This window comes from Nyctereutes procyonoides, unplaced genomic scaffold (assembly GCF_905146905.1).
Source record: "Nyctereutes procyonoides isolate TBG_1078 unplaced genomic scaffold, NYPRO_anot_genome, whole genome shotgun sequence".
NCBI classification, from domain to species: domain Eukaryota; kingdom Metazoa; phylum Chordata; class Mammalia; order Carnivora; family Canidae; genus Nyctereutes; species Nyctereutes procyonoides.
The window spans coordinates 2,080,593-2,098,668 of record NW_026575144.1 but is presented as its reverse complement, the minus strand read 5'-3'; positions in this window follow the sequence as shown (position 1 = coordinate 2,098,668).

The following is an 18,076-nucleotide window of genomic DNA, read 5'->3' as shown; positions in this document are numbered from 1 at the left end:
AAAGTTGCACCTCGGTGTGTATTCCTAATTGAACACTGAGATAGATTCTTCATTTTTGATTCTGCCAATAACATTTAAGACAATTATGGTTTGTCTTATAGCAGAATGAGTTAATAAATTTTTAACTGAATACAGCTTTTCAAATGCCAACAGTAAAGAGAAGGAATGAAATAAAGGAGTATGTTTATGATTCTTCTCAAAGGATTAAAAGGTTTGAAAAAAGTGTGACATTTTGTCTTTACTTGTACATTTTCCTATGGATACTTGGACATTTCTCTGAGATATTTATAGCTGGCATATATTTTTTTAATCACAAAAGTCATAGTATGTTGACTCTATAGATGGTTAAATGTTATTTTTGTATATGTGATCTCAGTCCAAGTTTGAAAAAAGAGAAAAATAAATACCACATTTTAAGACTATTATTAAAAATGTAAATTAATTTTAATTGCTTTTCCCCAACATTATTGAAATATAATTGACATATAATATTGTGTAACTTTAATGTGTGCAGTGTGTTAATTTGTTACACTTATATTTTGCAATATGATTACCATCTTAGTATTAGCTAAAGTTACCTGTCACTTCAGTTAATTATTTCTTTTTCTCTTTTTTGTGGTGAGAACATGTAAGATGTACTCTATTAGCAACCTTTAAGTATGTAGTACAGTACTGTTATCTATGTGCTTATAGATAAGCACAATGCTGTGCATTAAATCCCTAAAACTTACTCCTCTTCTCACTTTGACTAACATCTCCCATTTCTCCTACCCCCAGCCTCTGCAATTTCAGCTTTTTTAGATTCCACATATAAGTGAGATCATGCAGTATTTGTCTTTCTATCCGACTTACCTCACTTAGTATAATGTTCTTGAGAACCATCCATGTTGTCTCAGCATGGATGAGAGAAGGATTTTGTTCTCAAGGATGGATAATATTTCATTATATGTAATTGCATGTAAATATATATATATATATGTATCTCAAATATATATAATAGATATATATATCTCAAATCTTCTCTATCCACCTATCCAATGATAGGGAAGTTGTTTCCATATCTTGCCTATTTTGTACAACATTGAAATAAACATAGCAGTGCAGATATTTCTTTGATATTGTGTTGTCAGTTATTTTGATTATATACCCAGAAGTGGGTTTGTTGGATCATATGGTAGTTGTACCTTCAACTTTTTGGGAAACTTCCATACTATTTACCATAGTGGCTGCACCAATTACATTCCCATCAACAGTGGACAAGGGTTCCCTTTGCCAACACTTGGTAATCTAGTTGGTTTTGGTTTTGGGGGGTTTTTTGATTCTAGCTATTCTAACAGATTTAAGGCAGTACCTCACTGAAGTTTTGATTTGCAGTTTCCTGATTAGTTATATTAAGCCTCTTTTTGTATACCAGCTGCCCATGTGTATATATTCTTGGGAAAAGTGTCTATTCAGTTCCTCAGATTATTTTTAATCAGATTGCTTGGTTTGTTTGGTTTTTTGTTTTTTGTCTTTTTGATTACTGAATTCTATGAATTCTTTGTATATTTTGGATATTAACCCTTTATCAGATATATGGTTTGCAAATATTTCCTCCCATTCAGTAGGTTGCCTTTTATTTTGTTTAACATAGTTTCTTTTGCTTTGTAGAAGACTTTTATTTTTAATTTGTAAAAATATTTATTTATTTGAGAGAGAAAAAACAAGCAGGGAGAGCAGCAGAAGGAGAGGAAGAAACAGAGAAATCGATGCAGGGCTCTATCCCAGGACCCCAGTATCCTGACCTGAATCAAAGGCAGACGCTTCACTGACTGAACCACCCAGGTGCCCCTCTGTGCAGAAGCTTTTTAATTTAATATAGTCCCACTTCATTATTTCTGCCTTTGTTGTTTGCACATTTGTTATCATACTCAAAAAAACTTTGCTGAGACCTACTGTCAGGGAGATTTTCCCTGTTTTCTTCTAGGAGTTTGTTTCAGGTCTTATATTTTAAGTCTGTGATCCATTTTGAGATCATTTTTGTGAGTGAAGGAAGATAGGTGTCCATTTCTTTCTTTTGTATGTGCTTATATAGATAGTTTCCTCCACTCCATTGCTGAAGAGACTATTCTTTCCATATTGAGCATTCTTGTCTTCCTTGTCAAATATTAGTCAACTGTATAAGCAGACATTTATTTCTGGCCTCTCAATTCTGATCTACTCATCTGTGTGTCTATTTTTTGCCAGTACCACACCATTTTGGGTACTATAGTTTCATAGTATAGTTCAAAATGAGGAAGTGTCACATCTCTAGCTCCATTCTTCCCTGCTATACCTTCTGAGGCTTCCTCAGACCATGAATAAATGTTATTTGCTCATGTTTCTTGTTCTGTCTTGTGGCAGGATTCTTAAGCTTTTGTATCTCAGACCTCACAACACACCAGGCTGGCTGCTCCTAAGCGTCTCTTGTTTCCCTGAAAGTGGCACTACAGCTCAAGTTTGAGGGTTTTTCTTGGCCCACAGACTTCTGTGTATGCTCCCTGTCTACCAGAACTCTCGCAGCCTTCCTGAGGAGTGCACAGAGAGGAAGCCAGCCAAGAGCAGCATGAGGTGTTGCTCAGCACCTGGGAGCTGGGCTTTGAGTCACTTGGGGGGAATCTGTGGGTGAGCCTCTTCCCACAGCTCCATAGCAGGCTTCCTGATGGCATTCAGAATGCATTTAGCAAGAATCCTGTTTCTTTAATGCCCACTGGGGGTCTAATATGCAGCTTTCTTGATCTGTTCCATTCACATACAGCTACCATTTCAATACTATGAGATCAGATGCTGTGAGAGAGAAAAGAATCTCTTTAGCAGCTTCCTACACAGCTGAGGGAGGCAGGCATTTACTCACTGGCTCTCTCTTTATTCTGTGGTAGAAACCATGGGCTGTCTAGTTAGCCCTAAGCTGTGACACCTTGGAGGAGAGATTATGGAATGTCAGGTTGTTCCTCTTGCTCACTGTAGTGCATCCAAACTCATTTGTTGCTGTTTGGAGTTATTGCTTATTTCCTTGTTTCTTGTTCAGTTTTTTTTTTTTCCTCCAATGGAGTAATGGAACTTCTCTTCTTGAAACCTTTGCCCATACATAGGTGACCACCTAAGTCAGTGCTCTGCAGTTTCCCCAGGACTACCGCCAGGAAGGGCTAGAACTGGTTTGCAGTATTCTGGGGGTTCCACAGCTGGCACCAAATGCTGTTACCTAGTGCCCAGATGGGTGACTTCTCCCAGGTTCCTTGGCGTATTGTGCTGATTCTCACAACTCTCACAAAGGTACATCTGTTCTTGGATGAATGCTTAAGAGGGAGACAAAAAACGAGGAATGTCTTTTGCTGCCATGATGCTGACATCACTCCCGAATCACTTTCTGTTTTGCCTTAAAAATTGTAAACAATTTAATCTATTTTTCCAGATAAAGACATTCCAGTTGAGTTAGGTAATCTCACATAGCTAGGAAGTAAACAAGGTTGGATTTAATTCAAATCACCAAGATTACTCAGCTAAATAAAAAACTATAAAGTTTAAGTTCAATAGAATATTTCCTCAAATTTGATTTGTGGACCACCTTTCATGTCAAAACCAGACCTTTATAATGTGGTTGTAAAATCAAGAGGATTGAGGAAGTTGGATGTATTTTAACCCTGTCTTCAGATGTTTCTTTGGAACTACTCATATTAGAGTGCCTTATTAGAATTAAAGAATAGATATCACAAGGTACTATAAACAGATATTCTTTGTTAGCCTCATCATTATATCAATATATTATTATATTTATTATCTTAACTATCTTTTGTTAAAACCTACTATTTTTAAACATGATGCTAAATGCCTTATTTGTGTTATATAGCCTTAGCAACAAAGCTAGGAATTTGTAATTATTAATAGCCTGATTATACAAAATGAGGAAACCAATTTACAGAAAAGTGAGGCTAATTGTTCAAATTGCATAATGTACCAATAACTGATAGAATTCAGAGTAATACCAAAGGGAGATATGCTCCAGAGCCTCAACTTTTAAAAACAGTCAACGATAATTGAGTTAAAAATTAGATCAATAGTACTTATTACCAACAGACTAACAAAATTTGGGGGAAAGAAATGAACAAGGATTAATTTATAATGAGGGATAAAAACATGTTTGGCTTTGTTTAAACTCTGGCCTAAAAATATGAAATACATTAAACTCTTTTTCTCTACAAAAAAAATGACAAGAAAATGTGAAACATAACACTTACCTAGCTAATAATCAAACATCAAAATGAAAAAGATCTTTTCTAGTCTATTGAATGAGTAAGCTGATGAAGCTACTTTGGAAAGAAACCTTACTATCTTTTTGTAGAGCAATTTGATAATATTCATCAAAATAAAAAGCAAACATACCTTTTATCTAGAAAGCCTAATATTAATAAATCCAAAATGAATATTAAGACAAATGGATAAAGGTCTATGGGCAAATATTGTCACTATAGTACTAATACAATAAAAAGTAAGAAATAGGGGTGCCTGGGTGGCTCAGTTGGTTAAGCATCTGCCTTTGGTTCAGGTCATGATTCCAGGGTTCTAGGATCAAGTCCTTCATCAGATGTCCTGCTCAGCGGGGAGCCTGCTTCTCCCTCTTCCTCTGCCTGCTGGTCCCCCTGCTTCTGTTCTCTCTCTGTCAAATAAATCAAATATTTTTATTTATTTATTTAGTAAAATATTTTATTTATTTATTTATTTATTTATTTATGAGGAACACTGAGAGAGAAGCAGAGACACAGGCAGAGGGAGGAGAAGCAGGCTCCATGCAGGGAGCCAATGTGGGACTTGATCCTGAGCCAAAGGGAGACGCTCAACCACTGAGCCACCCAGGCATTCCTAAATAAAATCTTTAAAGAAAAAGAAGAAATAAACTAAATACTCTTATATTATATAGTAGCTTGGTGAAATAAATAATGTTTTATCCATTTATATATACTATAGTTACCTTTTACCTGTTATATTATGTATGTGTGTCTTAATATGCATATTTAATATGTTCAATTAAATATTTTAAATTTAATTTATAATTTTAAATTGAATTAAAATGATAACTGTATTAAATTAAAAATTTAATACATTTATTAGACTTAAAATATATTTAAGATATGTTAATTAAATAAATTCATTGTTTATATAATATGCGTTAAAATATATATGTATCTATGTATTCCTATGTGCATAAGTAAGAGTTAAATGCTATGAAAAACCCTTCCACAGTTTGATGATTGTTTCATTTGATGACATAATTAGAAATAATTTTGCCTTCTTTTGCACTGTTGCTATAGCGTGGAATTTTCTATGGTGGTTTTGTAGCTCTTTGCAAACAGAAAATACAAATAAATGAAATACATAAATGCATTTAAATTTTTTTTGATATTTTCTATGTCTGCTTATTTTTTTCCTGTATTTTGAGCTTGGTATTGTGAATCTACTAAACATGAAATAATAGAAATTCCTATAAAAGAAAAATAGAAATGTGTCTTCATATATTTTTCAATTTTTAAATGTACCATTGTGAAGCTTATGATTAGCAATACTAGGGTCTAAAAATTTATTACAATTTACACTTCAAAGCTTGAAATGTGCTCAAATGTGTAGGTTGTTTCACACACAGAAGAATTTTGTCTCTAAGTACTCTGAATTCTCAGCCTTTTATTTTATTTAAGCAAATAATAGTCCATTATTTCTGTGTATCTGACCATAGTCAAGGGTTTTAATGGAAAGTTGGAAAGCATTTTTGTTCATGTCCTTGAGTGCTAGGTCATCTTGTATTTTGTAAATGAGATATAATTATTGCACCTTTATCTTACATGAGGACATGGCATTAGTCATAAAATTTTCTAATGTTAGCCATGATCTTACTGATTTCTTGCTATTATAAAGTTTCTAAGTTATTTTCCTCTTTGCAAAACGCTGTTAACTTTTATTTTTGCAAATAGTTTGGTCTTTTGTTTGACAAAATCAGTAATATAATTGAGTAGCTAATTTGGTTTGGGTCATAATTTATCAATGCTGTGTAGGTAGCATTAACCTACCAAAGAACAAACTGTGAGAGACCCTGGATTTCAGATCTCTCCTTACCATTCTTTTAGCTCCCTAACCTGAAATACATGTCTTCAAATATCATATCCTGTTTCTTCATATATTTAGCAAATTGAATCAGAATTCTGCCTCTTTACTTTCTAAAGAAGTGAGGTACAAAGCAAAGAGAAAGAAAGCATTTTGGGTAAGCTTTCTGGGCTCAGCCTCTCAAATGGTTGGGTTACTGTTTCACACACACACACACACACACACACTGTCAGCTTACAATAGAAAATATGACACTGTTTCATTCTATGTCCAGTGAATATTTGAATACCTAAAAATGATCTAGTGTGGATATAGTCTTTGTGCTGTTTAAGATGCTAACTAGGTCAGCATATTACAACTTTAGTGTAGAAGGAAAATGGTGTATTCTCTGACTCTCTTTAATTGCTTTTATCCCCACATGCTGTGGCTGAATAAACTATCTCTTTTTATTGTCTCTCTAATATTACTTTAAAATATTTTACTATTATTTTTCTCTAAAACCAGAGCAACATAAAAGTCTATCTTTTGCAGTTCCCATTGGGGCACTAGTTCAAGAGTTTGAAACGAAGAAATGGTTTTATTGTGGCTAGAATTCTTTATATAAATACTCTCCGGTAATTTTTTTTTCTTATATAGAAGACCTATTTCTCAAGAAAGAAGTTTTGTCTTGCTGTATCTGTTTTTTTTTTAAGATCTATTTATTTATTTATTCATGAGAAACACACACACACACACACACACACACACACACAGAGAGAGAAAGAGAGAGAGGCAGAGACACAGGCAGAGGGAGAAGCCGCCTTCACGCAAGGAGCCCATGTGAGACTCGATCCCCGGTCTCCAGGATCACACCCTGGGCTGCAGGCGGCGCTAAGCCACTGCGCCACCGGGGCTGCCCGTTGCTGTATCTGTTTTAATGATGTTATATTTACGGGACTAAATGTTAAAACTGGTTATAAGAGCAGTGTTTGTTTCCTTATATTTTCCTTATAATTTCAAATAAACTATATATAATTTTAATAAATAATCATTATAAACCAGTGATTTTTATTGTCAGAAACACTCATTAATCCACTAAGAGAAGCTTGAGATATTAAGACACATCTCCCTAGTTTACATGATTGGCTTAAAAAATTAAGGAATATGGGGTACCTGGCTGGCTTAGTCAGTTAAGAGTCTGGCTTGGTTCAATCATGATCTCAAGAGTCCTGGGATTCAGCCTTGCCTCAGGCTCTGCACTCAGCTTCTCAGGAGTCTGCTTTTCCCTTTCCCTCTCCTTCTATCCCTCCTCTTGCTCACCCTCTCTGTCTCTTTCTCTTTCTTTCTCTCTCTCACAAATAGTTGAATTAAAAATCTTTTTAAAAAATCAAGGAATGTGTCAACATTAGCATAGATTTGCCTTTATAAGTATTAAGTCTGTAGTTTAGCATACCTGCAACATCTGAGGCAACAGGTGGATGATAGAAGAAGCAGTGGAATCATAAAGAATGCTTAATAGCATGGGTTTTGGAATTAAAACAGCATTTGAATTCTTGTTCCGTGCTCTTAGAAAGTTAAGTAACTTCTCATCTGTAAATGGGAGGTAATCATATAAACATTCTTATCAATAAGATAGAAGTTCCTCAAAGAGTTTTTGAAGAGGCAATGTCTACACATGGTAAATGATTGTCTAGCATCCAAGTAACATTCAATAAATGATATATATACTCGCAAAGTGGAAAAAGGTCAGAAGAAGAAGAAGAAGAAATTAAAACTGGGATAAAGAACCAGCTTTGGAACTCACTAGCAATGTCATCTTTGGCAAAGTGCTTGAATTCTCTATACCTTAATTTTCACACCTATAAAATAAAGATGAATATGGCTATATCTGACTATATTCGTTTCTGTTAACTGCATAGCCAATTGCCACAAAGCTAGTGGCTTACTCATTAAGTCACCCAGTAATGCCCATTAGTTATTTTACAGCTTGTTTAGGCCAGAAGTCCAGTCATGACCAAGCAGAATTTTTTCCTCAGGGTTTCACCGGGCTGCCCAAGGAGTCCGATGTGCCTACATTCCCATCTGGAGGCTCACTGGGCAAGAATCTGTTTCCAAGCTTATCCAGGTTGTTTGGAAGAACAAGACTTATTTCCTTGTTGCATGACTGAGGTCCCTGGCTTCTTACTGGCTGTCAGGTGGAGGCTATTCTCATGTCCCAATGCTGCCCATAGTGCCTGCCACCTGGCATTCCCCACCCATCTTCTCACAACATTACTTCAAGGCAAATAGCAGGATCTCTCACTCTAGTGAGCAGAAATGGAGTCTTACAAAACATAATGCAATCTGTGTGATATCTTATAGTTGCCTAATCAAGGGAGTGACAACTCATCACCGTGGCCATTTCTATTGGCTAATAGCAAGTCCTAAATTGCCCCTTTGGAGAAGTGTCAGGGATTTTACAAGTGTTTGACCTATTGTGGTTACTTTACATTGTGTCTGCCACAGTATTTCATAGGTTTGGGGAATGCAAAATGATCAAAATAAATGTTTATTATGTAATTATGAATAGTCTTTATAAACTTTAAAGTATTATGCAAATCTAAGAAGGCATTAGTTTTGGTAAACTATTTCGAGCAGGATTTATTTTAGTAATAAGCTAAAAGCCTACAAAGATCTTCAACCATCAAAGAACATTTCTGGTATATGTATGAAGATGTAGATGGATGGATAGATAGATATTCTATGATTAATTCAGCAAAGTATTTGCATAGTTTTTGAAAAGATCGCCAAATATGATTAACATTCTAAGTGGATGCAAAAAGGAGGATACCGAATTTAGTCAAATTTGCCCTTCTAACATCTCACAGACCTTAATTGAATTATATTTTGTCATAGTCATTTGTCATCAACATTAGAAAGGTTGATTTTGAAGTGTTTAAACCTAGTTTCACTAATACAGAGGAAATAACATTAAAACTAAGAAATGGAACATAGATGTATATGTGATATCAACTTTCAAAGAACTGTGATTTTTGCACTAGCTCCCATATATATCATTTGATTATGGTGACATAAATTAAAAGATATCTCTCTTTGGCATTGGTTTGATACTATTCCTTCAATAAGTATCTTTCAAAATCTCATTAAAAATTGGCTAAGACTTGGCTTTTCCTTTATATAATTTACAGAGTTTATGAAAGAATTTCCAGAAATTTTCATGTAGTGTAATAAAATATATTAATTCTGGTCAATATGGACTTCATAGAAATGCCAGAAATCTCCCAGTGGACTATGAGGATTGAAATACTAACTAGAAAAAATAACTCAAAAACATGTTGTAATCTTGAATTCACTAACTATTCCAGCCTTCATTGTCAACAGAAACTATAAATGGAGAATGATTTCTCAGGGAGACAATATGTGGACTGGTCTTCTTTAGAAAGGGCATACGTGCTTTCAACTCATGATTTAAACATGATTTAAAAGGTCACACATAGTAGTCTTTTAAATTATTTTGTATGGTGTAAAAGTGTCTGTTTTATTCTTCATCCAATTCAGCTGAAATATATTACTTCTTTTTCTGTTAGTGGGAACAGGAAATTCTAAGATTTTAAGAAAATCTTAAGATTTTTTAAAGAAACTAGTCCTATTATGTTTCTAAAACATTTTATCTTATAATAGCATTTGAAATTTATGAAGTTCTCTGTGCCAGAAATTAATGTAATTTTTCCATATATTAACCATATATTTTTCCAACAATTTTGAGAGGAATATGCCCACAGGGAAGCTGAGATGCAGGAAATGGAATAATTTATCCAATGTCACATGGCTATTTAATGGCAAAGTCAAGATTTGAACCCATGCAGTCTGACTTGAGAGTGCTTGTGTTTATCAAATATACTCAACTGCCTTCATATGTCATATTGTTGCTTCTGGTATGAATTCATAATCTACTTGTTAAATTTAATGTTAGCATGATAGCATTATAATGGCAGACTCTCAGAGAGATACTATTCTTCTCAATTAATTCTAAGTAGGTGCAGGTTCATTTTGATGGGGGTAGCAATTTTATTTTATTTTATTTTTATTATATTTATTGAGGTTCAATTTGCCAACATATAGCATAACACCCAGTGCTCATCTCGTCAAGTGCCCCCCCATCAGGGCCCGTCACCCAGTCACCTCATCCCCCCTTCCACCTCCTCTTCCACTACGTCTTGGTCGTTTCCCAGAGTTAGGAGTCTCTCATGTTCTGTTACCCTCTCTGATTATTTACCCATTTTATTTTATACATTTATATGTTGACAGACATTTGGATTATTTCTACATCTTGGCTCTTCTACACAATGCGGCAGTGTACATGGGGTTGCAGATATCTCTTTGAGAACCACATTTCATTTCCTTTGACTATATGCCCATAAGTAGGATTGCTGGATTATATAATAGTTCCTTATCTGAGCTGAAGGGGTACTAAACAGCTGAGCCACCCAGACGGGCTGCCCAAATTTGTTACATTTTAGACCTAATTCGAGTACCAGTATAGTTGGCTAGTTATCAGATCCTCACACATTTGGGAGGTTAAGCAAAAAGGAAGAGATCGTGGAGAGTGTGGAGACATGATTAGCCATAGAAATGACTAATATTACACTATATATATTACATATATATAAATATATATACTATATATATTACACTATAATATTGCACTATATATATAAATGACCAATATTACACTATAGGTTAGCTAATGAAAATTTAAATAAAAATTTGACACAGAAAAAATATTTTAAAGCAATTAAAAGTTTAGGGATTAAGTTAACAAAAGAAAATTTATTTAAATATTTCTTGGTATAATTTCATTAATTCACATTACTTTTAATATTTAGTAAGATTCTTTTCACTGAAGGGTGCAGTGAAAAAGATATCTAGAAAGATTCTATGACTTAAATGCCCCCAAACATTATAACACAGAAATGTTATTGTGAGGTTTTTTTTTTCAATTTTTAAAAGCATTATACTTTATTTATTTGTTTATTTATTTATTTATTTATTTATTTATTTATTTATATTGGAGTTCAATTTGCCAACATATAGCATATCTCTCAGTGCTCATCCTGTCAAGTGCCCCCCTCAGGGCCCATCACCCAGTCACCCCCGCCTACCTCCCCTTCCACTACCCCTTGTTCGTTTCCCAGAGTTAGGAGTCTCTCATGTTATGTCACCCTCTCTGATATTTCCCACTCATTTTCCCTCCTTTCCTCTATAGTCCCCTTCAATATTGGGCATAGCAATTTTAAAAGGAGGAAAAAAGATATTCCAAGATGCTTTTAGACCTAGTAAAGTGGTTAATGGATTAAATAAGTTTGAAAATCACTAATGAATAACTGACCAGAAAAGAACACATTTCTGCACTAACAAAGTAGTTACATGATTCTGGAAACTCAAAAATTAATGAGGAAATTTATTCCTATTTCTTCTTAATCTCCAAATGTATTTGTTATTTTTAGTACATTCTAGAAAACATGCTTTACTGTGCATGTGTGTGGGTGCATTTATTCAAGCACATAAATAAATTAGTCCAAAAAAAAAAAAACAAAACAAATAAAGCAAGTAAACACATACAAATCTTCATTGACATTTCATGTTAACTTGGATGTATTTGTTACATTTTATTTATTTTTATTTATTTTTAAAGATTTTATTTATTTATTCATGAGAGAAGCAGAGAGAGAGAGGCAGAGACACAGGCAGAGAAGCAGGCTCCAAGCAGGGAGCCTGACATGGGACTCGATGCCTGGTCTCCAGGATCATGCCCTGGGCTGAAGGCGGTGCTAAACTGCTGAGCCACCCAGGGTGCCCAAATTTGTTACATTTTAGACCTAATTCATGTACCAGTTAAGCAAAAAGGAAGATATTGTGGAGAGTGTGGAGAATGATTAGCCATTGAAATGACAAAAATCTATGCTTATCAGAAGTTTCTTCCCTAAGCACTATGGTCATTGTTTGCATTTTCATTATATTTGTATGACCTTGTGGTATCCTAAATTATTTTTCTCTGTAGTGGAATGTGCAAAATAATCCAATGGAGTACAATAAGAAAATACCAAAGCATCTATTTATATTGTTAGTTCATCTAAATAAGCAAAAACAATGTTAATGCATACAATAAAATTAACTGAATTCATGCATCAGCTAAGCACATGCCATAGCCCATAAAGCATAAGGAGAAAAGGGAAGTTCCCAAAGTGTGGGCAGCAGTGCCTTTACAGCATATTGTTTATTTTGGCCAGTTAAGGAAATTTCTGCATTAAGTTATTTATTTTAAACCATAGTAATCCTCAGAAAATGGGTAGCTTAAAAATATTACCTATGGAGAAATGTAAATCTAAAATGACATTTATAAAGCAAGCTCCAGAATTAAACAATGTGGCTGGTCCATACGTTCACTCCTACCCTTGGATGAGCATCTTATCAGCACATTACATTATGTATAATGACAATATATCAGAAGTGACTACTTTTGACATATGAATTTACATTCTCAATAATAATGAGACTTTCTCAAAGTGGATACTGAATAATGTATTTATTGATTCCTTGGGGATTATATGTTTAGCTATGATAGAAATAACAATTAAGTATTAAAGTGAACTGAGAATCTAATCTTAGAACATTGCTCTCACTAAAACCATTAAATCTATTATTAGTAAAGAAGAGTGGGAGATACAGACTTCTAGTTATAGAAAGAATAAGTCACAGGGATAAAAGGCACAGCATAGGGAATATAGTCAATGTTATTTACCCCCATTGCAATTTTTTTGTATAATTATTTGGTAAGTGTTTCTCTTTACTTATATCTTTATAGCAATCCTCTGGGCCTATTCCTGGCCATTTTCTTAAGATAAATTTTTAGAACTAGAGTTTCTGAGTCAGAGTAACACACATACTGTATTAGAGCTCTAAATAGATATGTTCCAATTTATCTTCAGAAATATTGAGGGGCACTTGAGTGGCTTAGTAGGTTAAGCCACCAATTCTTGATTACAACTCAGGTCATGATTTCAGGTTGTGAGATGGAGCCCTGGGTTGGGCTCCATGCTCAACAGGGAGTCTACTTGAGTCTCCCTCTTCCTCTGCTCCTTCCCCTGCTCACATTCTCTCTAAATACATAAATGAATAATTTTTAAAAAGAGAAAAGAAAGAAATGTTGATTTCTATTTCAGTAGCAGCTGTGAATTATCTTCGTTGCTGCAATGGAAATTTGATACTTTCATTACATTATTAAAATGATGAGGATTATGAATACCACTGAAAAAATTGTTCCAGGTAAGCTATATACCTGCCAGCAGCGGTACCAAAGTGTTATCTCTGTAGGACAAAGAGCTTTTATTATATTAATAATACTTTCACAAATATGCCTTCTTCAGGGAAAACAAAAATAATTTATTTCCATCGTGTACATTGATGAGTAACTGGTATGATTTGTCAGTGGTTGAGAATCACTAGCCTGGATCATTGTTTGGTTTGAAATGAATAATATCTAAAGAAACATTTTTAAAAGACAAACTATACTTGAACTGATTCCATGGGCATATTTAAATTACAAAGTACCTCTTGTACTGGTTCCTATAAACACAAAAGTATGATCTTGAATCATATTCTAAACTCCCTCATAGCCAATAATTTTAATAAAGCAATTATGCCATTTGATTTTTTGCCACTTTATAAGCACTTAAATTAATGAGAAAATAAATAGCCAACCAACTCCAGTACAGCTGAAGAAAATAGAATAAATTATGTATAACTCCATAGCTCCAGAAGAATGTCTAAGAGGTTTTTATGAGTTTTTTTATCCTAAAATATATAAAAATTAGAAAGATATTGATTTATGGAATTATATGTGTCAATTCAAACAAAATTGGTTACTGAGTACAGAAGAAACACTTGAATCTCCATTCCAGACTGTTTATTCATTTGATTTACATTTACATTTCAAATGATATTTATATTCAGGAGGAAGAAGCTTATAAACTGTCACTCTTATTTCTCAATAGACTGATGATTTCAGTTAAATTAATTTCTAGCTAAGTCACTTTAAAACCATTGAACATGCTAATTTGCTTCTATTGCATGGAATAGATTTCTGTTTTTCTTATGCTGATTGTAATAAAAAATCTATAAATGTTAAGGACATAAGGCACTCACATGGTGTTTGGCATAATGGAAAGTGTCAAACTGTTCCTAGTGATGCTGACAGGTTTTGTACAATTTGTACTATTTTATTGGTATGATAAGATCTATATGTTTACTTGGGAATGAAAAAGTACAAGGGAAAAAAAGTGTTCCAAATGTGAAAAGCAATAAAAGAAATCACTTTTTATGAAACAGTATATAAAATTTGTTACTGATGATGGATTTATAGTAAACTAATTTGTGGAATAAATGAAGTGTAGAGATTGAAATGTGTTTGAAGTATTAAAACTTACCTTGCATTACCCATTGTGGTTACTGATAACTTTAGGTGCTTATAGAAGATTGAAAATACTTTTGATATGAAAGCACCATGGTTTTGAGGTTGCATCATATTTTGGGAACTTTCAACATTTTTATTTGTTATGCAGTAATAACTATCATAATGAAGAATTCCCTTCCTTGAAATATACATATTTCTCAGAAATTTCCTATTTAGAGGAAGAATAAAACTAGATTTGCAGAGGCACATTCTAGAGTTTTATTTTTTTTGAGGGGGGCAATAGCATTAAAAATCCCAATGGAAATGTCAATAAATATGTTAGAATTAATAAAAGAAGTCATATGTCTCTGGGATTTTTGATTTGGCTAAAGAGAAAATCATATTTTGGGGTCAAATTAGAGAGATTTAAAGAATAATAGAAATTAAGCTCTGCTTCTTAGCAATTTTTTTAGAAATGTTTTCTGATGAAAAATCTGACAACAGAACTGCAAATCAGAGACATTGATCTCAAATCCCATCATGAAAGACCTGTGATGAAGTGACATAGACTCTTCCACAGTTGAAATCTCTTGAGACTATTTATTATACATTTACCACTACACCAACTGTTTCCTCACTTCTCTGGGTACCCCAGGGCTGCTTGTGAAGAACAGACTTAGATTTCCCCATTTCCTCACCCTTCTTTGAGTCACTCCCTGGACCTGCACTATCCAAAATGACAGGCACAAGCCAGTACCGTGACCCATGAAGCTGTGAACACGAAAATGTGACTAGTCTGAACTGAGATGTATTGTGTATATGAAATATACATTTTAAAAATCTTAGTACAAGAAAAGAATGCAGGATATCTCAATATCTTTTACATTAATTATGTATGGAAATGATAATGTTTGGGATATTTTTAGTTACATAAAAATTAGTTAAATTAGTTGTATTTTTTATTTTTTATGTGACTACTAGAATATTTTAAATTGTCTATAAGGCTCAGATGATGTTTCTAGTTGACAAGTGTCATAGCAGACAATGAGCACTGCAGGGTTCTCCCGTCTGCAACCTCAAAACCCCCTGACTAGTGTCTGAAATTCCAGTAGATTTGGATGAGTGAAAGGAAAGGAGAAAAATTTATAATATAGGTAGCTGGACATGCTAATGTCTGTAAATGTAATGTGAGTAATTATGCATAAAGTGCATAAAGTCAATGACTTCTTTTAAGGGGATGCTACTGATAATTCATGAGATCTTTTCCTGTTTTGGCTCAAAGATGGTCAGCTGGAGTGAAGCAAAGAAAAGTAGATTATGAAGATAAGAGAGTTTGGGGTGGATTTAAGGAAAGGCATTGCTTGCAGTATAAGATGGCAGAGGAAGACTGCAGGGCATGATGCCTATGAAAGCAGAAGACAATTCTTATTACTTCATAAATTTGGACAACACATACTTTCTATTAGGCCATAACAGTAATTAGCTATGTAGGGTGGTATTCTCATTATAAGCTGCAGATCCAGCCATTTCTTCAATGATTAAAAAAAACAAACAAACAATTCTGCTTTAAAAAATAATTTAAATCAGAATTCTCAGAAGAGAGTTCTTCATCTGACAGTTTCCATTTTAGTGAATGTAAACTCTAACATGACATTAAATCCAAAATTCTTTTATCTACATTATGCTGCAATCACTATTTTGTCAAAAAGTGATTTTTCAAATAAATTGCTATGGAGAAGTAAAGATATCTAGCTTAATGAATTGTGGCTGTACCTATGCTAAACAAATACTTTGCAAATGACGACAAATTTTTTTCTTTTCCTTTCTGGGCAATACGGGGCTTATCAAAAACAATAAACTAACAAAAAACAGCAAAAGGAATATTCACTTGTGTGGCATATCTATACTGTGCAAGCATTTAAGCAAGGTATAGTGAAAAAGCCAGGCTCAAAAATTCATGATTCTTTTCCTTCCTTGTTACGATTATTCTTATCAATTTTTAAAATTAAAAATCGATGACTAAGTAACATTTCATTGTATGTGTATGTATATGTATAGATCATACACACACACTATATATATATATATGATCACTATATATATATATATATATATATATATATATATATATATATCACATCTTCTTCATCCATTCATCTATTGATGGATACTTGGGCTGCTTCCAAATCTTGGCTATTGTAAATAATGCTGTTACAAACATTGGGGTGTACATATCTCTTTGAATTAGTGTTTTTGTATTTTTGGGGTAAATAACCAGTAGTACAATGGATTGTAGGCAGTTCTACTTTTCACTGTTTTCTACAATGGCTGCTCCAGTTTGCATTCCCACCAATAATGTATGAGGCATGAAGTTGGTAATAGGGTAATAAAGAGTACACTTATCATGATGAGCACTGAGTAATATCATTGAATCACTAAATTGTACTCCTGAAACTAATATATCATTGTATATTAACTATACTGGAATTAAAATAGAAAACTTATTTAAAATAAGTTTTAAAACACTTAAAAATCAATTGCTAAAAAGAAATTTTAAAAATGACATTAAGATAGGATCATAGATGTTTATGCTTGAGCAATATATATTTAAATATAGGTCTGTTTCTTTCTCTACAAAACTTTTTTTTTAATTTTTATTTATTTATGATAGTCACACAGAGAGAGAGAGAGAGAGAGAGAGAGAGAGACAGGCAGAGACACAGGCTGTGCCACCCAGGGATCCCCAAAACTTATTTTTTATACCATTATATAAAGAACAAAAACAAAAAAAGCATAAAGAAGTTAAAAAAAATCCTGAATACTTATTGTATGAAGGTCTTCCACAGAAGTAAAGTAGTAAAGTAAAATAGTATGAGCTCTTATAAATATTGATGTAGATAAAAAATGATGTAGAAGTTTCTTTGAGATTAAGTGAAAAAGAAATATGTAGGCTCACATCTTCATAAAATATAAATATATATTGTTTTTATACATATGTAATGTGTATACATAATATACACATATGTCACATATATAATATTCCCTATACTTATTTGTGAATAAAATTCTAGAACAATACTCAAAAATTGTTGAATATTTGCCTATGAAGGAGAGTATCTGAGATAAAGTCTAGTTTTTCATTTTATAATATTTCTAGATCTATGATTTTTAAACATTTTTTAAATTTCAAAGCATAATTATCATCTGCAAGACTGGATAGATATATAGTAATAGTATGAGAGAATATAAACTTAATATAGAATATAAATGATTAACCACATAGTCATTGCATTTCTGAAATTCTGTAATGTAAAGATTTGCATATAAAAGCAAATATATAAGTGTTACGGTAGTTGATTTAGGACATTTATTTCTATAAATGTCATGTTAAAAATGTTTTGCTCTATTATATCATGTTAGCCAAATTAAGGTGAGCTGATATGACTGGTATCCTTATACAAAGGGGGAAATTTAGGCCGACATACATAGAAGGAAGATGGTGTGAAATGGTCACGTGATGCATGAGGCAGTAATTGA